General features: G+C 39.8%; 1 protein-coding gene across 3 annotated transcripts in view; it reads left to right on the top strand.

Annotated features, from left to right (window-relative positions):
* The window catches only part of LOC117213552 (semaphorin-2A), a 553,485-nt gene that overhangs the window by 84,927 nt on the left and 443,439 nt on the right, over window positions 1–25,119 (top strand). For 2 of the 3 annotated variants that reach the window (XM_033458980.1, XM_033458978.1), the window contains exon 1: window positions 12,178–13,239. The exons of the other annotated variant lie outside the window; for it this stretch is intronic. The gene's annotated coding sequence lies outside the window, so the exon portion shown is untranslated. Of the gene's footprint in view, window positions 1–12,177; window positions 13,240–25,119 lie in introns of those variants that run through there. 3 annotated transcript variants of the gene reach the window in all.

The raw sequence follows: 25,119 nt of genomic DNA, 5'->3' as shown, positions 1-25,119 counted from the left end.
TCTAACAGATGTCGTTAGATGTAATTGCGATGAAATACGATCCAAGAATTTGAGAACCTCTTACCGGAAGCACGGATTACGATAAGATGGATACGATATTTGTCGTAACGAAGTGTATAAATTGATTAATACGATATACATAACTCGGATCAATATGATATTCGTGTGTCTTCTTGCGAGCGTATTGTCACCGTAAACCATCATCAACACACTTATGCGCTCCCGTGTGCGCTTCTAAGTGCCACGAAAGGAAGACACCCGACAAAGCGGAAATAATGCCTCAGACGTTGTCTATCCAGCCTTCCTTCGTGCTCTCGCACGAACTACAATAATTGGTTGGATTATCGGGTAGGATATGGTTATGGGAAGTGCGAAGCCCCAGGCCTCGTCGGGGTAATCTCCACTCTGATTGCGTTTGACGCGTCATTGAGCGGAATGATGAAGGCGCGCGTGAATCTCGGCTATATCGCGTCACAACAGCTCGTTCTTCTACTCATTATTCCACGAGCATTGTAATTTTTGACGCCCCTAAGCGCCGAAAAGCCGATCGATTCTCCGCGTTTTTCATATCGCTCGTTTTTTTCGCTTATCGCGCTGGAAATCACTGCAATTTTCAACCCCCTTCACTATCGTAGACTGAATTAATTTCCAACCGTAACATTGAATTCAGTTCTTTTTTTTCATTTTCGAACGGTATGCCACTTTTTTTATGGTGATTACTTTTTTTGTATAAATTTGTAAACATTTCGAATATAAAAGACTTAAGTTTATTTGTATTTATTTTACGATGGTTCTCGTTTTTCGACAATAATTTATCACGTAAACATACTTGGATATAATTTAAGGCATTTAACAAGCAAACATTTTTAATTGATATTAATTTGAAAGCCATGCTTAACAGAATGAGGATATATAAATTGGCTCGAAATTAAGTGCTCGGAGCACGCACGTTATTAGTTCGCATAAATCTCGAAATTGCTGATAATGAGTAAGTGGCGGCACGTTATAGACTTACTTTAAGTTCCACGCACGAACATTATACTATAGTTTGTAATAAATTACCAGTTTGATTCTAAGCACTTGATAGTTATTTATCGCGTCTTGAAATCTGTCTGCTTACTTTCTCGCGTTGAATGTCATCAACCCTCCAGCTTTTTCAAAACCATTGACGCGTATGATCGAAAAACTCTTCCGTTTTATTAATTAAAAAAAACTTACGCATAAAAGTCACATAATGATATGACTTATCGTACTTCAATACGATTTTCGCTTTTACTAGATCATTTCTGAAACCATTTCAAAGATATCCAACGAATCTTACATTCAACAAAATGTTTGGCATAACGTTCGTAAACACAATTCAACCTAAAAGTACTATAGAACGTAATATAGAACGTAGAAAGTAATATTATAGAACAATATTCTATAGAACAGTATAAATGAATCTTTCAAAAGGTAACCCGATGAATTCACTTTGATTAATTTCTTAATTTTATTACATAAGTGGTTTATTATTGTCACGAAACCTTTGACTTACTTTCATGAGTTTGTTCATTGCAAGGTGACGTAAGTATTGGAAAATTTTTAAGTAAGTTTAGAAAACACTGTTCGCAACGTTGTCACTTTGCTGTATTTTTTAACTTATGAAACTGATCAATATGGCTTCTGAACGGCACAAATATAAAAATTAAATATCATTTATTACAAAGAAGTTACTTGCAAGAACTTAAGAAGCTACTCCTTCTAAAATTTCTTTCCCATTGACTCGTCTGGACTTTGTCATTTCATTTCCCTCCTCTTTAGCCAATAAGTTGAAAAGTTTCACGATATTAATCGTCCGCATGAACAAACGGGAACATTTCCAGATAAATCAGTTCGACAGATATTCCATACCATTTAAGCTGCAGCTGTCTGGTCGAGTATATTCTCTTTCGTTACACTTACCACGTTTAATCAACGTTTCCTAGACGAATGTCATGCGACGAAAAGAAAGAAAGTAAAAGAGTAACAGTTTGGAGGACGAGTTTCCCAAAACTCGTGTCTCTGAGAAACTACGGAAACAGAGTTGTTCTGGAACCGATCGAAAAAGTTCACGTTCCTCCACGGAGTTTTATCCTGGATGTTCCCCTTGTCCTGTCTCTCGGTCACTTTTCTTTCGTTCGGTTGTTTTTTGTCTGGCTAAGGCAGGCGCCTTACACGGCCGAACTTAATTAAATCGGCTACGATTTATTTCAGAATTTCAGCCGAGACGGCGTTAACTTACGATCTATTTAATGCTCCATTTCGTTCGTTTTCGTCCTGAATTCGATCGCGCCGATTAGCACGCAGTCGCGTCGATGAGGCGCGTATCCGGAGGGACTAGCTTCGTTTCTCTACCCTGAAGAAACTTCCCTTTTCTCTTCACCGACGTGGAAAGAAGTGAATTTAATTTCGCGTAATGTATTCTCCTCTGGCGTTGCATGTTAGAGAAAGAAGCTGGTTCATCGCGTCGTAGCTTTATAGTATTCGTGTTTTTCCTCTTAAAGGTATTACGATACTTTTGGAACGACAAGACAACAGATTGAAAGCTCTAAGAGTAACAAAAGCTAGGACAAGTCGTTGAAAGGGAACAGAGATTCCTCTGATTCCTCTGCCAGTGCTGTTAATATTGTTTCGTGAAACAGTTTTCGCGTTGCTATTTATAGGGTGAATACGTTAGCAGCCGGCGTCGATCGGCGTGCTTTGACCCGAGGCATTAAGCGTGCGCAACGCTACGTCGCGTGATAGAAGGCAACCTCGATTAATTACCTATTTATCTTGAGGATTATCGGTGTACGGTGAAATGTATGGCGTACAAGAATATTAGCGTAGCGTGAGTTTCGGGACGCATTAGTGTAAGATACCGTGGTATCTTCACCCAAGGATTTTGTGCTTTTAATCTTTCGATCGATCGCATAACGTTTTAATTACCCTTACCTGGATGGTGAAATATCGCGAATAATTCTGACGTATCTAAAACAATTTCAGAAAGATAAAAATTGTAAAATAAGGAAAGGAATAAATTTTAGGAGTACAATGGTGGTTTCCAAAATATAGAAATCAATCTACATCAACAGAAAAATGTATGAAAGGAAAGTTCCATCGAATGGATTATATCTAATAATGGTACAGTCGTATTATCGTTTCTATATTATATTACGATATACCATTGAGCTTCATTCATTCTTTATTACGTAGAACTTTTTATACTTTGAGAGCAAACAATAAAAAAATCGATTCTGGTGACGAGAAGGAACTCAGCGTTAATTAAATATTGTTCCCTGAAAATATATTGTTTAACGGAAACCCGTCTTTCGGAGCAGAGAATTTCCATTACGCTGCACTTCGATTCCGTGTTTGCATACTGACACAAATATACGGCGTATTATTTTATTCGAAAAAGCTTCATCGTTCCGGTGATCGATGGACCGGCGCGCACGTCATTCTTTCTCCGTCTACGTAGTTTTCTACCAGTTACAATTCGACGACAAATAAATGCGTGAATGGGCTGACAATCATGGCTACCTATGTGTGCGCGACACTGCTGCCGTGCAAAGTAACTCGTGATCGGCAAAGCTATGGTACCGAAGTTCCACAATCCTAACAATGGATATATTGGTTCATCCCTTCGACGCACTTCCGACCTCAATCAAAATCCCAAACTACCTTCCCATCCACTTCTCGTGGACTAACTCGTCTCCCTCTTTCTCCTACGCTCACTTCTCTCGTTCTCATGTTCTCCACCTCCCTTTCTCTTTTCATCTTTGGACAAGAGTGAACGAGGCTGTCTCATCCCCGAATTCCTTACAACAATGCCTCTCTAATCCGTCATGTTTGCCCTGGCATTGAGTACACGATTGTTGCTGCTACCGTTCTGGAATGTTTCGATAGCGTCAAACACGCTTCCGCTTGCATGACAATTCGTTTTCGAAGCTCCATTGTTCGTTGATTAAACGAATTGTGATAGGAGCAGGCAGGAAGGACGGGTGGCCACGAGGTACGACAGAACCAACGTCAGCAGAAAAACGCGAACGTTTCGCGCGTCTACGATTCGATTTTATGAGAAAGTTATGTCCGATAGCTTCTTCCCTCTTTGCTCGTTTTGCTATCGTATCGACTTTTATGGTTGGGCATGGAACATCGAATGTGCGCGCTATTTTCTAATTCAGGAATGATTTGCGTCTCGGTGGCGGAACGAGGCTGACAGGGAAAGTTACAAATCGCTTTTTGTAACATTTCAATAGAAACGCAGGGTCTTTTGTGGTGGAAATCTTTGGGAAGTAGTCGCGTCGCGTATGAAAGGGCGAAACGTTCCCCCGCCAAAAAAAAAACCAGAATTCCAGAAGAATTTTTCTCTATTCAGCCGTTTTATGCTCCACCCTTTTGGATGCATCGGCGATCCCTGGCAAATCGTCGAGTCTCAACTTTCGTTCTTGTCATTTCCCCTTGTTTCATGAATCGACGATAATCGACGAGAGTTTACGAGTTGTCGCCGGGCTCGTCGTCCACCACCACAGCCTGCGTGGACCCTTTGTCGAAAAGGGCTGGGAGGTAAGGCGCCTTCATTGTCGATTGCTGACTGGTCTTGGTTTTTATCACTAACCCTCGGGGAACGCGGAGACATCCGAGCTTCTGGAAAAGTAGGTTTGCCATCTTTCCGTACGTTTGACGAGTCCCAGAGGGAACATCGGTAACCTGACAGCCCATCTACTCTAGTTTCTACATTTTTCGCATGTCGCCGAGGACCGTGCACCTGGACATCGACACCCATCCCTCCTTCCATCCTTATTCCAGCATGCAGGTATTTCAGAAACGCTGTCCTAAGTAAAGCTTTGTCTGCAAGCTATTAACGAACTTTCTATACCGGGAAGGTTTCACGATATATGTATACGGTGGTTAACAATAGATGAAGAAAGCGGGAACGTAACTTTATTACCTCTAATCAAGTCGTTAATATATGGCTTCGTTAACTGAATTTATCAGTTTCGTTTTCGCATAACATGGAAGAGGCTATTTACGTACGGACGTTTTTCACTGGAACTTTTTTAATGCCCTGTTCAGACTTCCTGTTGTTTTACGACGTCACGCTGCGTACGACACGAACGACCGCAAACTGGATGTAACTGTACAGTCGGTCAAGGGAGGGAAGTGTTTCGAATAATTCTTTGTTAAAGTATTCAAGCATTCGCGTGTGTACATAGATGGTCGACCGTAATTAAGATTCATCCCTCGAATGCTGTAGAAAAAGAAAAAATAAATAGCTGGACAAAAAGTGGCTGGCTTGTTAATCCTTGTAGGCACTTAAGTCAACATGCTAACAGCCGTCTCGAGTGGCCGTACGATAGCCCTGGGTCTGTTAGTCCGAGAGCGCTAGCCAACGCTACAACGATCATGTGCACGAGCTCTGTGTACGAGAAAACGTCTGGAACCACTACGAGCAAGCGTCATCTCGTGTGTACTCGCGTGTAAGTTCACGTGTGTTCGCTTACATGCACCCCCGGAATGAATGTCAGGGCACAATACGTCGCTAGGCATATCATGCCGTCGTATCTTGGTTACTTTCAGCTCGTTAAAAGGACGCGCATACATACATATATGTGTATGTATGTGACGTACATGTGAGGGATTGCTTGCAGTTACCCACGAGAGTATTCGAATACTTGTAGAAATATTTTATGAATGTATTATATGTCGCATACGAAACATTCTGAATTTTCTTTAGCGTTCTGAGCGAATTCGACTATCGTGATTAAAGTAAAGTATAACTATCATGAGTAAAGTTTCAAACAATTCTGAAAATCTACATGGAAGCTACAAGATATTTAGCGCAAGTTTAATATATGTATATTTCGCAAAAATCAGGAAAGTATTTAAATAGTCATTTAACTATTATTGCTTTAATAAGCTTTAATATTCAATGGGACTACTTAATATTTCTATGTAAGATAGCACATTGTATACTAATTTTTTATTAAATATACGCTTGCAGTAAGTATCTTGTAACTTCTATGTGTATTTTCGGGTTGGTTTCAAACTTTACCAATATAATCACGATATATTACGTGCATTTCGTATAACGCACATAATATATTCATAAAAATTTTCTGTGGTAAATGTTCGAATACTTTCGCGTGCCGCTGTATGTCAAACTTGCTCGGTGAAGTACACCCCGAGCAATATCGAGTTGCCAGGGTAAAAGAAAAACTGGCTGGGGAATTCTTGCCTTCGCGTACTTGAACGATCTTCGTTGCTTCCGCGCAGATAATTCCGAGGCACGCTATACACGAACCTCTCGACGTTTCCACCGTTTCCTTCCTGATATTTATTTGGCCACTCTTTCCGACCACTCGCCTCTCTCTGTCTGTGCATTTATGCAAACCTATTTTAAACGGAAAAATGCTAGACCGGTACGGAACGGTTGAACGATGTGGTATCGTATAAATGCATTTCTGCTTCTGGTTCTTCGTAACCCGCGCGACGTTTAATTCGTCGTATCCTCCCAAGCGAAAAATCGTTCTATCAGGCGAAAGTGAAGCGCAAGTAAATATTAACAAAACGTCTGTGTTTGCGCGTACATATATTTGCGATTGTTTTAACATCGTGTCGAGAATTGTGGCTTGGTTTCGTGTCATAATGGACCAATTCATTAAGGCATTCCAACGTTCCCGTATAATGAAAGTGCAATTAGAGATATGCAAAACGCCGTTTATACCGACTGTGGAAAGTAGAAGGCCGAAGATGCCATTTGAATTGTGAAATACTTGGAGAGATTCCAATATTAACTGCTCGAATGCCGGTGAAAATAATGGAAGTAAAGTGGTGCTCGTTGTGACGAACGACTTTTCGGACGAAAGAAACCACGTACACTCGCAGTGTATCGATAAAACTGTATCGCATCACCAAAAGAGAGAAAGATTTAGAAAACAGGGTAGAGTAAGCGCGGAGAAATGGATCGAAAAAAAGAGGCAGGTGAACCCAACGTGTACGATAAAGTAATTTCGACCATGAGATAACCTGGAAACCAATCCAAAACATTTCTCGGAAACTACCGATCATTCGTTTCTGAGTAAAGTGTAAACCAAATTCGGGATTCGTTTGCGTGTAAAAGCGAGAGGTTTTCGCCCTTGCTTTTTTTTTTATCTTCTGGTTCTATTGAAAAAATGGTTGGAACGAGCCCGTTCCATGTATCTAAACAACGAACCATCCGTTACGCACGATACAAGGCATGTAAACCACACTCCAACATTTATCAAGGATAGAGACCGCAAACTGAAAGTTCCGAAAAGTTCGTCGAGCTGCGTGAAACTTTTTAACGGGCATCCAGCGGAAAGTTGGCCTGTTCGGGATGATCTACGACTTGAGGGGGAGTAGATGACCTAACGCGTAGCATCGACTCGACACCCTTTTACCGATTGAGAAGCACATCAAGGCAAGAACACGTGGCTTGTCTCCGTGCTAGCAAAGCTGCAGAGTCACAGACCATCGTACGTCGGACGATTCTTCTCTTTGATAGAGAAAAGAAACAGTGACCGCGATTAAGGCTTTTAGCCGCGACTATACCGTGTCCATGTGCCAGTTTCCCGTAATGCGCGTTACGGCCGACAGAAGCTAAAGTTACGCTGGAGCGTTGCTAGAAGAAATGGTTCATGGATTCGGTCGGGGTGGTTTCCACCCACTGAGCAGCTTTCTCAGTGTTCTGCGACTCCTCCGCGCTATAAATACCGACACCGAGCTCCAGCTACCATGAAAAAAAAAAACGGGATACGGAAGGAGCCAGTGCTTGACCAAGAGAGAGATACCAGGAAGAAAGATGTCAGATCGTCCAGGGACGTTGCAGACAAGAGCAGTAGTTTTTTCCTCTCGGTTCTACAGCTTTTTGTGGTTAGAAAAATGAAGCTTTATGAGCTGTGAAGCTAACCCGGTACATTCTCGGCCTTCGTTATGGGTAATTTCGTTTGTCTGACCTGGTGCTCCTCTTCGGGTTAAAATAATTGCCACGTGCACGAGGATTGCACTGGCGGAACATATGAAGTTCGATTTTGTGTTCCTAGTTTCGTCGACAAGTGTACGAATTAAAAATAAATTTAAGTTCCGATCAATATTCCCTATTTTACGTATATTTCTTGGAACATTTTGTCATACGGATTTTACTTAAGTATCTTCTACTAATTTGAATAAAGAATATGAGGAAGATTCGATAAAACGAAAGGAATAACCCGAAATCGTTTCATGTTACATTTCGGTCTATATTTCACGAGGGAAAGGTAAGGGCGGTTGTGTCGGAAAAGTTGGAAATCGTTATTTCAGATCCCATGTTCATTCCGGCTATCACATGTTTTTCCACGTTGATACGTCCCTAAGGAAGAAGGCTATCAGTTTACTAGGTTCACCGCCAATACATATGCAATCACATTCCTCTTCAGACCCTGAGCCTGGTACAGTGACGGATATGGAGACGTAAGGGACGAACCTTTAGGCTATTTACCTAATCAGCGGCTGGAGTGGTAAGATCGAGGGGGCATGGAAAAGGGCATCCGTCCGTCGAGACTTGGCACAAGTCGTAAACTCCTGACAAGCGGCATTAAATCGTGCAGAATCCAGATAGGTTTGAGGTTACGAGAGGGATACAGGTTGTATGAATGTAGACGAGTGTAAAGGGTGCTTCAAGCCGCACGGCCCCCATCGTTATAATTCCGTTTCCATTTTTACACGGCAAATTTGCATAGTACGGGAGTGCAGCTTGCGAACGAAGAAATATTATCGTTAAAATTGATACATTTAAATCAGATACACGGCTGATTTCGATAGCGCGGTGCGTACAATTTAATCGTTTCAACTTTATTAAACGCGTAAAACATAGTTAGAGTGTTACGAGCGTTTCCAATGGAAAATTTCGCGGAATCGTCGGCGATAAACGTTACGTGGAGACCGTTTGCTCGCGTAAGGTACACGTAGAGAAGCTATTATACGTAGATGGATCGCACGTAGGAAGGGGTTAACCGTATTATTTCCTAGAAGAACGATGGAAAGCGTTTGCGGTGTCTGCGCGAGTAGGCAATCAGAGATAGAGGAATCCGATAGAACACGTGTAATTGAATTGGAGTTTAATTGAAAGTCGAGTTTCTTCATTTTGCACGTTATATTCGACACGATCATGGAAACTGGTGGCAACGTAGATATGTCGTGTATCGGGTTTGAAGAGCGACCTGAATGGTTTTATATCTGATAGAAGACTTCATCACGATTCCCGATACTTCAATGGATCTGTAGGGAACCTACGAGGGAGCAGAAATTGAAAGACGAAAATAAATTCCAAAATACTTCCTACAGAATGAAACTACCCTCGTTTTCTTTGGACGAACAGGAATTTTATACTCCCGTTTCACGGTGTATAGTAAAATATCGTCTGCTTTCGATATGTAAGATAGGGTGATATCAATAACGCATCTTAAGAGAAGATGAATGAAAAAATGTGAACCAAGGAAAATGTTACTATATGAAACATATACACAGGCGCATGAAAGAGTAGATACCTTTTATGAATATACTATGTGTGCTGTATGAAATACTTTTAAATTTCGCCAGATATTAAATTTCGACTATCATGATTATACTGACTAAGTTTGAAACTGAACTGATAACATTTGTAGAAATTACAAGATATTTTATTTAATTCTTTATTTATATTAACTAAATAAAGTTAACTAATTAAATGAGTTAAACGAAGATAAACTAAATTTTTACTCAATATAATAAAACCAGTACGTCGTATACTTACGTTAACGAAACTCTCGCAAAGTATAAAATATTTACGCCAACCGCTCGAAATTCCCTGGACCCAGGATAGTCTACCTTTTGAGTCGTGAATTACGCAGATCGCGCGCGTACTTAGATGTATACCGTACCAGTAGCTCATTAACATAAATGATTTCCTGACCTAAAGACATTGCCTTGTTAATTGCATTGGCTAATAATGAAACCACTTGCTTGTTCAATGTACCCATCCGTGTGCACTTACGATACATAATGTATACGCAATGGAACAACCAAACGCATTAGAAACGTTATATCGTCGTAGGTTGGTATTTATCAACGATTCATCCTATGAATCGAAGCGTATCGATAGTCAAACACGGATAGTCAGTGATCACGATCGAGGAACACTCGTCATCGTTTAAGCTGGACGCGAATTTATGCGATGTGCTCATTCGAAAGTGATATCGGTGGAAGCAATAAAATCTCGTGCACACGCGTTGCCACGCAGTATTCCTACATTTGCGGTACTGCACGATTCCGCGTGCTGCGGGACGAAAAGTGATAACGCGATTGTGTGACAAGCCATCGATTACAGAGAACGGAACAACACGCACTACGTTCCGTCAACCGCGACTAACGCTCTCAGCCCTGTCACTATTATGCGTCCGGTCTTTCATCCGTTGTATTACGATTATCACGCTCATATATACGGCGGACAAGAGCCACGGGGAACATAGAGAGGTGCTGTTGGACGAAGTCCTATTGTCAGCTTTGGCTGAACATGTTGGTAACGAGCCGGTTGTTGCTACAAACTGTGCGAACGTGGATCACGGCCGTATCGAGCGATTTACCGAGTCAGAAACTGGTCACTATCGATACCCAAATAGAGCAGATGAATTGATTTAATCGACCTCATTTATCGATAGAAAGTATTATTTGATCGTTTAGATTTTACCCCAGTCCAGTTATTCGTTATTAATGGTCCTGTATTTTTCGTGCCGATAAGCTCGTACGATAGAATATTGAAACAATATCAACATATCACGTTTAAAAAGAAGTAACGAATATTAAATGTACTATAGAAACATTCAATTAGGATGATATGGGGTAATAGAGGATTTTATACGAGTTGATTTCAGCATTTTATTCGGAACTTTATGATAATCGATGGTTTTAGGTAGAGGCTTTATTGTAATAGCTTCGTTTTAAAAATAGATATAAAAACGCTTGCTTTGCTGGGTAATCGCGTGGAATTTACTTGGCGTGGTGTAATGGATAATGGGATCAGGAAAAATAATTTTTTTATAGTCGTCAAAGGTATACGTATTCTTTTTTTTTTTTTTAATCAAGCCTTTACGGTTACACTATAGTACGGTTTTCTAATATCTATAAAAAATATATTTATATCGCACTTTATTCTCTGCTTTAGATAATTTTTATATCTTCTTGCCTTCTTACAGTACACAGTTACTTTTTCTATGTTATTTCGGCGAAAGTACTCTTATCTTTATTTCACATGGCAGCACAGCAATCTAGTTTAAATAATCTATTTTGCTCCATGCAAAATTTTCTTGCTTTTTCATAACTAACGCTTATAAAAAATTAATGTTCAAGATATCATCAGGATTTTCATGCAAACTCTAAGTAACCATAAACAGATACAAAATAAATATATAATCTACAAACTGAATTATACAAACTTTACGTGGAATATTCGGCTTTTCTCTTATACTTTACTGTATTTTATACTGTAACTCATATACGTACGAAATTCATCATACGAATTAATCCATTCACGGAGCTGCGAATTCGAGGGAAAAAATTGAAACGTAACATCGACGGAATACTCGAGTCTTCGTCGGCAATATCGAGCCTCCTCGCGACTGTATCTTCCCGCACACCCTATAACTTTCCCCGTTCATGAAAACGTGCGCAGAGCCCTCCTTGGCGTGATACACTTTCCCGCCTAGGCCGCTACGAGAACAAATTAATTTATCATTTCGTAGTGTTACGGTTAACAACATTCCGGGGAAATAATGGCCAGTAATAAAGGCACGTAGCGAGCCTAAAGAACCCCGTGTGCGCCTACGAAGAGTGATCAAGAGAAAGAGAGAGAGAGAGAGAGAGAGAGAGAGAGAGAGAAAAGACGATCCAGGATGAAACGACGAGAAAGAAGGTGTGCGAGTGAGGTGAAGCGAGGAAACGAGCGTAACCGCGTAGACGGAAGCGAGAACAAAAATGTGAAGGACAGTCGAACGAGGAGCGAGAAGGAATAAGGAACGGTATACGCATGCGTAAAGCATGGGTGTATCTTCAGGCACCCTTTCCAGTTACCCCCACCCTTTCGACAGACTCGCCTGTTTTCCTCGTCGCTCGTCCCTCGTCCACCGCTCGATTCAGTCACCGGGCCGTTTCGCGAGCGGAGGGTTTCCGCGCCTTTTCTCTCCGTGCCTTTTGCTATTTCGTCGTTCGACGATCGTACAAGAGCCTACGAATTTTTGCTTCTGCGCTGAGCCATATATTCGCGAAATCATTATCGAACGACGAATAATAACGCGCGGGTTTACTCGTGCCGTTTTTCTGCTTAATTCGACGAGTGGCCCACTTTCGGTACGGTCACATGTGCACATCGTGTCGCGAAGTGTCGTCGCCACGAGAATATCCGCGACATCGTAGCCTTCGGATTTGTCGAACGTCGAGTGTGTGTTCTACGACGAACTCGAATCGAGGTTAAGTTCAGTGTGGTTCTCGCGGTATTCATGCTTCAGTGCTGTCTGTCGGCGATTGCTCCAGACTAAACGATTACAAGGCAACGGTATTTCGTTGAGAGGATTTATGACGCTTAGTGCGAACGAGGATTCCGAATTTGTGGATGGAGTCGCGGTCAGAGCATGAAGCTGGTGTACGGTAAATACGCAGTCAACGAGAAATTGACATTCTCGAAGACAAAGATCGCTGCTGATTCGTGACATTGACGACTGATCGAGTGTCGCTGCCGGCCGGGGGGGACTCTTGTTTTTGTTTTCTTCTCTACGTGGCACCCGCTGCGTTCGTAGAATGAGTTCGCGACACGCTGTTACGAGGTTGTGTTGATTTATCGCGAAACGTGTCTGTGGTTGAGTAACAGTGTGATGTTTACGTGACAGCCGCTGTAAGGAACAACCGCGTGAGAGCGTGGCGGGAGTTTCGAACAGTGCAGGTAGTTTCTTGATGCAACGTGACTCGCGACGTTATGCCAGTGCAACGATACGTCGGTACGTCGAAAACGTTGCTAGACAGTGTTCTTCACCAGATACGACATCGATAGTGCGTACAAGTGGAACGGGCTTTGGCGTGTAAACGCGTTACCTTGATTACGTTACATAATTAATTAATCATACACCGTCACAAATGGTACACTAACGTTGCATAATTGAGTGACGCCGCTGGAAGTCGGGACGCGTTGCCGAACACGACATCTTCGAGGTATGGAAATTTCTAATTAAACGAAAGTCCCTCTTAAGCATGCCTACCTTTCTTTCTTTCTCAAACGAGCTCGAGAGATTTAACTTCGTGATTCTCTCACACGGGGTTAAATGAGAAATTTTAACACGTAAAATATAAGCTACCTGAGTTAATTAAGAGATCGTACATAAACGACAAATCCTTTAATTCGCTGTTACATATAAATGTATATTAATCGTTAGGAAAATGAAACAAATATTAAATGCAGGTAACGCGTGCCTTGGATGTAGCAATATTTTATAAAATTCTTCGTTTACATAAATTGTGGGAAATATTAGTCGGTAAAATATACAAAAAGTTTTTCAATATCTTTATCAATCAATTTGGAAATTTTTCCTGGAATAACACACGGAATTTATTTTTCGTTGCTCGTAAAATGGTTTTTTTAATCGAATTCGACTGAATACGATTGTATTGTATTTTAATCAGAAATTCCTGAAATCGTGAAATAAATCGTGGAATTCATAAAAAATCAATTGTTGGATAAAAATATATTAATACGGTAATGTTGAATTCAAGTATTTATCCAAACACGTGATTTTCGATGTCTAGCTGGTTCCAGGCAATATATTCGAATAACAAGGACGAAGTATCTTTTGTCTTATTTTCTCGTTGTCGTATGCTTGAGACTAACCCATATTTAAAAACATCCGGGAAACCCTGAAAGCTTTTATCTATAACCACCGTGTTTACCCAAGAATGTCGCAGTGCGCCTAGGGCGACACGTTTGCATCTCGCCTTTTTCCTCTGGAATTAGTCTCCACTGGTTTACTTTTCCTCCGTGTACCGTTTTCCATTTTTGTTCTCATCTTCTTTTTTTGTATTCATCTCGATGCTTTTGTTCCTCGGATCTCTGTCATTTACGGACGGAGTGGATTAGGTTTTAAGCATCTAAAGTGATTTTGAAAACTGGGACAGTCTGCTGGGACTCTTTTGTAAGCGATAGCAGAAAAGGAAAGCGCTACGTGAAATGTTCCTTTGACGATATCTCTTAGATTGCACGACTATTCTCTAGAATGGTTTCATGAATTTTATTTAAACACTCTTATACCTTTATGGCTTATGCTTTTAAAACTCTTGAAGGTATCTCAAAACATTATTTCGGGACAATCCAAGCGATAATTGCAGGTTCAGATCGATTTATTTACATATCCATAATATACATCATTTACATATTCATCTCGTTAATAAATAGCTACGATGACACGGCGATATATGCGTTCACAAATTCATAACTATATCTCTCATCTATTCATATAGCCCTGTATAAACAGTTTGTTCGAAAAGCGCTACTAAAATATGTGCAAGAGTAAAAGTTTACTTTCACCGTTAACAACGATCCAATTTACGAAACTTCTATCACGCAAAATTCCAAGCATTAATGTCAACGATCGTGGAAAATTCCAGGAAAATTATTAGTTAATATTGCCGGTTATATAGCAACGGATACCGTGACAAAATCGATGCAGAGAAAACGGTGTGACTGATCGACGTGATCCTTGATAAAATGTTGCCTAGGTTCTCGTTTGATTTTACACTAACGGGACGATATTCGTGGATGGGAGATTGTCAGTCGATGAACAGGAGCGAGTAGCATCTATTGAAATGATATCCTTTCTACTGGCGGAAAGGGTGGAGATGCTTCGGGGCGAATATGAGATTTCAGTGTATCTACTTCGCTTATTGCTTGACATATGTACCTATGTATTAAATGGCCCCATCCCGGGCGGCGTGCATCGAAGCTTTTCATAGCCTGGACTGAGAATGAAATACGAAAAGTGGGAAGGGAAGAAGAATATATCCCTACGGTGACTACCTTTTAGCCTCGCGTCCTTGCAACCGCCGCGTATATACCTTTACAGGACATGTGAAGTCGCGCAGTACACGCTTTGTGCGCTTACCATCAGTTATTTATTCCGTCGATCGCTTTAACGTCGACAGACTTTCCATTATTCGCTGCAACATCCTTTAAACGGGTTTTCTCTCTCTCTCTCTTTCTCTTTCTGTTTTCTCCCTTCGTTGTTTAATCACTGTGTTGCTTGATGTACTTTTTATTTTTATTTGCGCGCAGGAAGTTGGCGGTCGTTTACAAAAAAACATGTAGACAGTTATTGCAATCTTTTTACGTTTTAAAGCAAAAAATTTAGAAACAATTGTTTGAGAAATATTTTTAGTAATATTAACATTAATCTGTGACTGCTACTTCTCGAATACTTTAAATGTTACAAACATTGCCATTTCACTATTATATAACGGACGATATTCCAGTAGTCGTCAATCATATATTTCACGATTACGAATTATAAAATCAAATTAAAATTTTTGTTAACATATTTCTATTTAACTGTACAAATTAAAGTTTAACGAGACATATGTGTACGTTGTTATCCTATCTTGTTCTAAAAATGTGTCGTTATTTAAATTGAATTTATATTTCATTTAATTTCAAACAGATTTCAGCAACGTCAAATAATATTGCACCCATTAGTACAGGATCCAAATACCAATAATTAAACCGGCATGTCGTGATACAGTATATATAGTAGTACAAACATATAAATAGGGAGACGATCATTTATATTCGTAAATCGCATTATAGCGATAATCTGCTTAAATAAAACTAGTATTTTGGAATAGTCGATTCCCGTACTTCGTTTTCAAACCATTCGCCAGATAATCAGAGGATCTGAAATTTTGGTCTATTTATACCTTTTACAGCCCTTCTCCGATTCACCGATGGATTGGGACCGCGCCGAGGTCAGAATACCCGGGTAACCGAATATTGGTGCCATTGATATGCATAATCCTTTTACTTCAATATCGCGAACCGAATGTTGGAAGTAATCGATACACACACCTGGCTGGCACGTTCATTATACATGCAGTATCAACGTATATTACGACGCACGTTCGTCCATAGAGTTACTAACGAAGAACGACAAAAAGTTAAAAACTTTTCCACTGCGCACGATGGAATATCTCTTCGCGGTTTTTACAGCATCTAATGCGAGCGTGGCGTTCCCGGGGAAAGAAAAATATTTGGGATATGAAAATATTTTCGATATTCGAATCGTTCGCGAGCAACAATATTTATACGATTCGTTGGTCGCGAACGAATTCAATTACGAGCCAAACGAAACTTTTTACCGTCGCTGTATAAAATTCTCGGTGGCATCGTTGACCAATGTCGAGGCTCCGTTCAGAAAATTATATTCACCGGTTTTTTAACAGAAAAGCGAATATTCCCGACTCTGTTGCCCAACGAATGCACTCGCCCACACGCAAACGGTTTCCTGATATTTCGTTTAATCGAAACCTGGAGTTTGTAACTGAGTTATCGAAGTCGGGCGAATTCGTTTGAAAATCTTCAAGTATTTCCCTCTCTCGAGTTGTTCTCCCTCCGTAACTGCGTACTAGGAAGCACATCGATCCGTATCGATATACTCCCTGTTGAATTCACCAACCGAATTCTCGTTTCGTCGATTACGTTAAAGTTAACAACGGCTTCCGTTAATTCTTCGTTTTCGATCGCGTTGACTACTTTTAGACTACTTTTTCCTTCTCTTTTCCTTCCTTTTCTCGGTCTTTGCGAGGCGAAGGCGGTAGTTGATGTCGCGTTCGCCCGATTACAAATGTGAAATCGATCTTTCATTGTCGAAGAATCGGCGGAGTACGATGGTACTGCCGTTGCTAAATCGATTCTCTGGAGATAGGTAGCTGAGAACGAACGAACCGCCATTCCCGTTTTCTAGTAAGGACGAAGTCTCGTTAGTCAAGCTGGTAATCAAAGCTTCGCTTCGATCTCGCTTCAAATTACTTCTCGTGCCTTCTCTGCTGGGAAAAGACTAACTTTTCGCGTATATTTCGCCCTGTAAAGTCTGACGATCACGTACTACAGGCGATGTTCTCTCGTAAGCAATAACGGCCGCTTCTTGTTGCCGTTCTTTATGAGTATACGGTGTAAAACTAATAGAATTTATTGGAACTGTCGATAACCATTAATAGGATGTTCCGTATGCTTTGTATGAAATATTAAATGAACTAATATAGAAACAATCAATATATATAGAAACAATAATATAGAAAGTTTGAATTTATTTTATTTAAAAATTTTGCTTATTTTCCTTTATCTCTTATAATTTAATGCCTTTGTGTATCGTAAATTAATTCTGGATTTGGATTCGTTATCATTGCATCAAAAGAAAATTCATTAGCTGAGAGAAAGGAAATTTTATATAATTGGTCAAGAGCAAACTTTATTACAGTATTTTAATTTCTAGCATAAATGTATTATATTAATTTCGTATCTATTTGTCTATAGATAATGAAACGTAAACAATAATTATCCGACATAACAAACAATTATAGAACCGTGTTGTTGTCATACATTGAATAATGAACTTTTAATTTTATCAAAAATTTCACCACGATCGCCGCACGAAACTTCAGCGCGGAAAATTGTATTTGCGCTTAACGAGACAACTAATTCGATCACGTGGAAACAGATTTCAGAAGATTGCAGTTGAGTATTTAATACTCTTAATGAAACTTCACTCTCATTAAAGCATTGATCATGCAACATTATACATGTGTAATGTGAAATAATCGAGCTTGCAGAATGTAATTTATTAAATATGCGCCGTTTGTGCAAACAATTACATAATTCTCGCAAGTACTTGTTTGTTATAAATCCGATTTTATAGAAATACCTAATGAGCACGAAAGAATATTTTAATAAATTCCTGCAATTACATATATTTTTAATCACGTTTAAGATTTTGATTGAATCTTTTATTCGTGTATTCCAATAATATGTTGTGAATTATTTAATCCATTACCATTTTATAACTTTTTATTACATTCACGTTTCGACAAGTTCCAAGTGATAAGAGAGTAAACGAATGAAACAAAAGAAAAACCTTCGATGAATAATAAATACACGGGAAATTGATTAATAAACACGAGATGGATGTCTACACACATTCCAACTTTCGTTTTGATCACAAAAATGAAATTCTATTTTCGAGGTCATTGATTTCCTTTGCAAATGTTGCGCAACGACGAGGTCAAATGATCTGCTGCGGCAAAGAAACATTAATAACTACATCGTTGAACGAGATGTGTACTTCGAATACATCTGATAATATTTGCAAACACTTATGAAGTGGTTATCTCAATCGAGTTTAATTTATTCAAATAATTCATCGTCTATTTTTGTCATTCATAATTGTAATTGGAGAGTGCCCGTTAATTTATTAATTAAATAGTAATATAGCCGTTTATTAAATTTTCACGTGTATTATACGACTAATAAACAAGATTCATTGTGTTTATTATGGATGTCAATTACTGTAATTATATCATAATTTAAAATTGCCTGACAATATAATTTAATAATTAATACGATTTAATAATATAGAAATCTTTGTATTTACACGCTCTAAAATACGCGTTTTGTAATATATTACGTCTGAAAACATAATTGTACATCGAGGCAACGGCTAAATTACAGTCTTCGTAAAATTCACAATGTCATTTTATTCTGTGCTTACGCGATAAACTTCCCTACAAAGAGATCGTCCCTCGTAGTTCAAGTACCCTACACGAAACAACTATTCGTTCTCATCTAATCGCATCAGAGGACGCATAAAGGACCACGATTGCGTTCGAATGCAATGGTCCTGGGGCTTTAAAGCATGGGATGCATCATTCGATCTTATCTCGCGACGTGCTCGTTACGCTTGCGGCATATTAATGTCGTACCAGCGATTTCAAAAGAATCTGTCAGGCAAGTGATTTAATCGAATTTCTTTCTTAACCACATTTATGTGCTACACTTGGCGAGGGAGCATTCAGATTGGTGACTACGTCTATGCGAGTTCTTTTATAGTTGACTGCAAGTAAAAGTAAATACTGCATATGTATGATCTTTCGGAAACACTGAAAATGGAAATTAATTATGTGTAGGATTGAGCATTCGAATTGTTCTCAATATTTCTGAGATCTCTTTCAATCATGTTTCTTATTTTCTAATACACTCTCTAATTCAAATAGACAAACATAAAGATAATGTAAACTTAGATTATAAATATCAAATTCATTTTTTTTTTTACGAATAAGGAAACATATTCGAAGAAACGAAAGCAAGATTAGGCAGAAGGAACTTGGAATAATATCATAATAAGATTAAGCTGAAATCTTCCCGTATATTTTTTGTAAAATTCATCGTTCATTGGATATTTCTCTCATTGTGTAAATCGATATCAATTTCCATTGGGGTTTTAACGGAGAGCGTAGAATTTAGAATGGGTTTCGATCCACCGAGCATAGAGCACAGAGTTTCCAAATAGTCACCCATGTAATTCTATAGCATATAAGCTAAACCGTGCTCACTGTAGCTTAACTTTGCTGATCGTACGAAAACCAGTTCGCCCCGTTTTCTGCTACAGCAGTTGCTTCGCGATATAACTAGTTGTACCGAGATTTTTAATCGTCCAAACTCTGCTCGTCTCTGCCGATTGCAGTTTCACAGTTACAATTTCCTCAACTAATTCTCCCAATAATTTCTATTCTCATCTTAATATCCGTTAACGACATCTCGTATGCACGTGGACGCTCGTAGACATTGATTTCAGTTCCAGTTTCCCATCGTACGAAATTGCAGGATTTTGTATCGGTTAAATACCGGTTGTCGCGCGATCGGTCACGTTTACCCTTTCACTTCCCACACCTATCGCGTATATTGGACCGTGTTCTATTTAAACGTGCTAATAATCGGGAAGCCGGCAATCTCCACCGTTCAAACGTGCAATCTCTTCTAAATACAGTCCGAGGGTGTTTCGAATCAAAACATCGTGGTGTGCGCACGGCTGCTTTGGCCGTTGGGCTATTTAACCAGCGACCGACTTCAAAGTGTGCATGTTTGAAGCGTTTACTCAACAACGAGAGAAAGCTCGAACGAGCTTATTAGGTAGAGAGAGAGAGACAGACAGACAGAGAGAGAAAGATTGAGAGAGAGAGAGAGAGAGAGAGAGAGAGTAAGTGGATAAGAAAGCTGAAGTAGGGATAACACGCAGCGAGAAGGCGTAGGAGAGTGAGAGTAAGGCACGAACCGTTTGGGAACAGTAGAAACGTTCCGATTTACACAGACGTACCGCACATAATCCTCGCTGAAGAATTATCGCGAGCGTAGGCGAAAAACAAGAGAACTTTGCGAGAAGTTTCAGACCCTCCCCATTGACGCAATTCGCTCCATATTTCCGAATTAACGGGTTAAACGATAATCCGGAATTATGTTACGTGGCGTAGTGTTGAAGCACACTAGCTTTGTCTGAAATTTCACGAGTTACGACGGCTCTTCATAATGTTTCTCTAGTCTCTCACAAATTGTCTGTTGTTGTATAAATTTACATGTATGATGTTAAAATTTACTTGTTTAATAATTTTCAGGGATAGGATTGTACTTTTTTACGAAGAATGTTTACGAAAAATTGATGTATTAGATATTTTAAATTTTCAGTGACGAACTTTTTTAAATATATAGGTAAAGTCGGAAATCGTATGCATTAATACTAACTTAGTTGTGTTTGGCTTAAAACGAGAAAATGTAGAAAAATAGAAGGAAAGGATAAGAAAAGGAAGTTTCGTTGTAGTTTTCTATCATATTTCTTTTTATTTTTGTTAATTATCAGTTTGATCATGTATAGCTATTTACTAAGCCTTGGTTATCTCCAACTTCATTTGGAAATTCAAGCGGATCTGTTTCCATTAACTGAACGCGATAGCCGTTTATTTTAGTATATTGGTTTACAAATTGCGTTACTAACACCGATTAGTCAATCCATTATTTCTGCTTGTGATTATTTGCAGGTATTATGGCTATTAATATTGCTAATGCGAATATAAACACGGTCACTGATACTTACATACGCAATATGATGAACAACTTCTCCTCAACAGCTGTTAAAATGCTCATCAATGATTTATAAAAGCCGCTTTTAAACCTATAAAAATATTTGAACATATTTTCCTTATCAAAACTTTGAGATTCAATTTATATCCCGCGTACGTTCAACTTTCCATTTCGATGGATATTCAGTGGACTGAATATTTGTAAATATCTATATTGTCGATTTTCATTCTCTTTTATTCGATCCCTATTTTAGCAATTTTAGGAGGGACGAGACAAGAGATCATCGAGACTCGGGAATCACGCTCGAAGGGGTTAGGTTGTTTTCACGAGTAACAGGATATAATACATAATTGTTCAGCTAATTTCTCGAAACTCTTACCCGTTCGTCCGAATATAAAGCCGGCACTTATGTTCTGAGAGATAGCAGCCTCGAGTGCAAAGGTATTGGAAAATAATGAAGAGGTTCACCCTCGCAGCTGTTGAGCCTCCCCGTGGCTCAATGGTGGTCTGTCGATGACAACGAGGTAATTACTTTTCAAGTAGCAGACGTGCAAATGAACGGCGGTTTAATCTGCCGATAATATTCCAGTATCGCTGCCGTTTTTATATCACCCTTCGTACGAACGTAGGCAAAGACGATCGTATCGAACAGAAAATTTATTTCCGTCCGTGATTCGATTCGTCTGCGAGAATTGCTATAATCGGATCACGCAGCGTCGCGAGATGATATACCATAATGAAAATGTCTCGCGACTGGACTAGACTATCGTCCGAACGCGGTCCCTCTCGAACTCTGTCGTTGAAAGAATTTTACATTTTCATTTATCCCCGAATCAGGATTGATGTCTTCTGATCAACGATCAGGTAATGTTTATTGCAAACGTAGCAGCGAAAGGGTAATTAATCTTGCGACTATGACTCATCGCGAGATTTTCACGTGTCGTATATCTCGTCAGCGATTTCGTTACGTTAATGCGGCCGATGTATGTAGCTCGTAACGTTTCGTCGCATTAGGAGCGTAATAATGAAATACGGGTTATTTACTTAATCGTCGTAACGTTTCTCTAGTCGCAGTATATTTCATAATTAAAGTAATGCATTAATATCACGGCGCGAAGCTTTTCCCCGCCTCTGTTAATTCGCTTCGCAACGAATTCTCGGAAGCAACTGAAATCTCGTTGATTACTAACCTGGCCGTTCTTCGTTCCACGTCACGTAATCCTATCGTTCATCGTGTACCATTAGAATTTATCGCGCTGAATCAAAGCGAACTCGGTTTAGAATCGGTGTCGAGAGTTTCTCGGGAACTCGCCCGCGACACACCTTTGCCCCGAATTAATCTCGCGCTATATAGCTATAAGTTATTTTCTCATTTCTACGATTTCATCGTCATTCTCTTTTCTCTGTATTATATACTTGGAACACACTTGGCCGGTGTATTATTACTACAAAAAAGAATTTAAAGCTTGCACGTAATGCGCCTCTCGATAAATCATGGCTTATTGAACGCGCGAGGCTCAGTTTTGAAGCCCACCAACGGGGTGCCTGGCGTTGTTCGTTCGCCGTGATACGTCATAAGTCACAGCTGGTAGCACGTTGCGACGACATCATCCAACCGTCCACCCTTCCTGCCACCCCTTCTGTCAGCCACCCCCGTGGTGGCCCCTGCCTCGCTAGAGTTTGGCCAGCCTAGACATAATAGTGCCATTAACCGATTCTGTATCTTAGCAACGTAACGCTGCTCTCTCCTTCGTTGGACCCGTTTATTGCATTCTATGATTGATACTGTAAAATATGGTGTTTGTGCGTAGAAACCTCGCAGGAGGCCGACAATCGGTTTGCCCGACATTTCCACATCTATCCTAGTACCGTGTTGCCTTTGGAAATAAATAGATATATCGATCGAGTTACAAATTGTATTAAAGTTCTACACATGTCTCCAGTGTCTATAAATGGAATTGTCTACAAGTGTCGGACGTATAGTTTGGTGTGAATGTAACAGATGAAGATCGTTTAAATATTATACTTCTTCAATGTACTTGTCGTAATACGACCGCTTCACACTGACAGCAAATCTTCCTGTGTGAACGCTGTATCAAACTAAAAGTATCCGGAGACATATGTTTGATGCTTATAGGAAATTCTAGCTTAACACGACCCACGATCGAGTTCTTTATCGTCGTAGAAAGAAAATATTTTCTCTAGACTGGAGAGAGTGAACGATTAACGTCGATAAACGTGACACGGAGTTCATATATCACGGATATGAAGATCAAAGGTTCCAACCAGGCTGGAAAGGATCTAATTGTGTTTGAAAAGACGAATGGGGGCGACGATGGTTGTTCATATTGTTTATGACCATGTCAGAAGCATGTGCTGGCTGTCTTTGAAGGGCCCCCATTGGAAAATTGGACGACCTTTCATTTCGTTCGCGTCTAATCTTTCTTATTGCGTATATCTAATTTTTATTTCCGCGTTTCGCTTGATTTTTCAAGCCTAGTGCATCGTGATTGTCTTCTCGTTTGTTATGTACCAATCATTCGTTTGACGTTTCTTTGTTTACCCTGTCCTCTGCGTCACTTCCAGCGTTGCAGCGCTGAAAATATTTTCCACTACCGCAAGCTATCAGCTTTCGGTCGCGAAATATCCATGGTATTCTTCGAAGTTCGCTCGCGGTCGATCATATATTGATAATTAACAATGGCCGCGATGATTATCTCGCGGAAGATAGAAGCGATATCGACGATAGAATCTGGCGAATAATGCTGTCAACCGTGATGGACAGCTGTAGTCACGCGACGACCAGATAACGCGTAAGCAAGTTTACCGAATGGTCCTGTTTGTTTAACGTATTGTCCGAGCAAATAAATGTTTTATGTCCGTCAACGCGATAGATCTCTCAATTCGCTCCGGTTTTCATACATACCGGCAATATTTCTCTTTCATTCATAAATCGTCGTAGTAGCGAGGCGGTGGCTACTACTTTTGTCACAGACAAAGATCCTAACAGCGGTCATTAAAAATCACACCAGGGAGGGGTTGCGATCAGACAAGGGTTGTAAGGACTCGAAGGGGTAAGTTGCTGTATGGCGGTTCGGAAAATCGTGTAGAATACAGCCCTCCTTTCCATTCGCGAGCATATTACGCGCCACCTTGAAATGCCTGTAACCATCGATCAAACCGTAATTCCCATACATGTCGCCGTTTTTCGAGCCTGTTGAACTTCGATAGAAGCGTGTAATGCGATTCTCGAAGAAGTATATTTTTACGTTCACTGGGTTTATGTTCCAGCGGATTAATCTTTCGAGAAACAAGTACCTTGAAAAATAATATGGAAGATCTGTTGGATTTCTATAGATCTAACTAACTTCTACTACATCGATCCTTGATATTAGATCAACTTGGGTTAAGATTCGTTGCTTTGAAGTTTCACAAGACAAATACAAAATTTTCGATTGCTTCCTACTTCCTTTTCTTTCATAATCAAATGGATAAAATCGAATTTTGATTAAGGAATAAATTATTTCCGTTCGTCTATCTTCGATAGGTAGAGGATAATTTGCGATACTAAAATTATGGATTCCGCGTTAATACATATTCACGCAAGTCAACAGCATATGTGCATCGATATGGTAACTATTATCAGACTAGAGCGGGTTTGTTGAACTATACCGAAAGAAAACAAATGGTGATGGATGCTAAATAAGCGCGCAATATCACGCTGGAAGTAATCAATCCTACCTAACGCCACTTTCCGTACCGCTCTATTCTCCGATTATGCAGATCATTTTGCACGTTCCATTGAATTATTGCGATGATATTACGCGTTTGAGCTCTTCGTTCGTGACGCGATTCTACTTTAATACGACATTAAACACTATTCATTCTGAATCGATATTTCGATAGACGATAAATTGTATAGTCGTAGC

Source organism: Bombus bifarius, unplaced genomic scaffold (genome assembly GCF_011952205.1).
Source record: "Bombus bifarius isolate JDL3187 unplaced genomic scaffold, Bbif_JDL3187 scf7180000009125, whole genome shotgun sequence".
NCBI lineage: Eukaryota > Metazoa > Arthropoda > Insecta > Hymenoptera > Apidae > Bombus > Bombus bifarius.
Note: the sequence above shows the minus strand (reverse complement) of the source record. Positions and strands in the feature narration are given on the sequence as shown.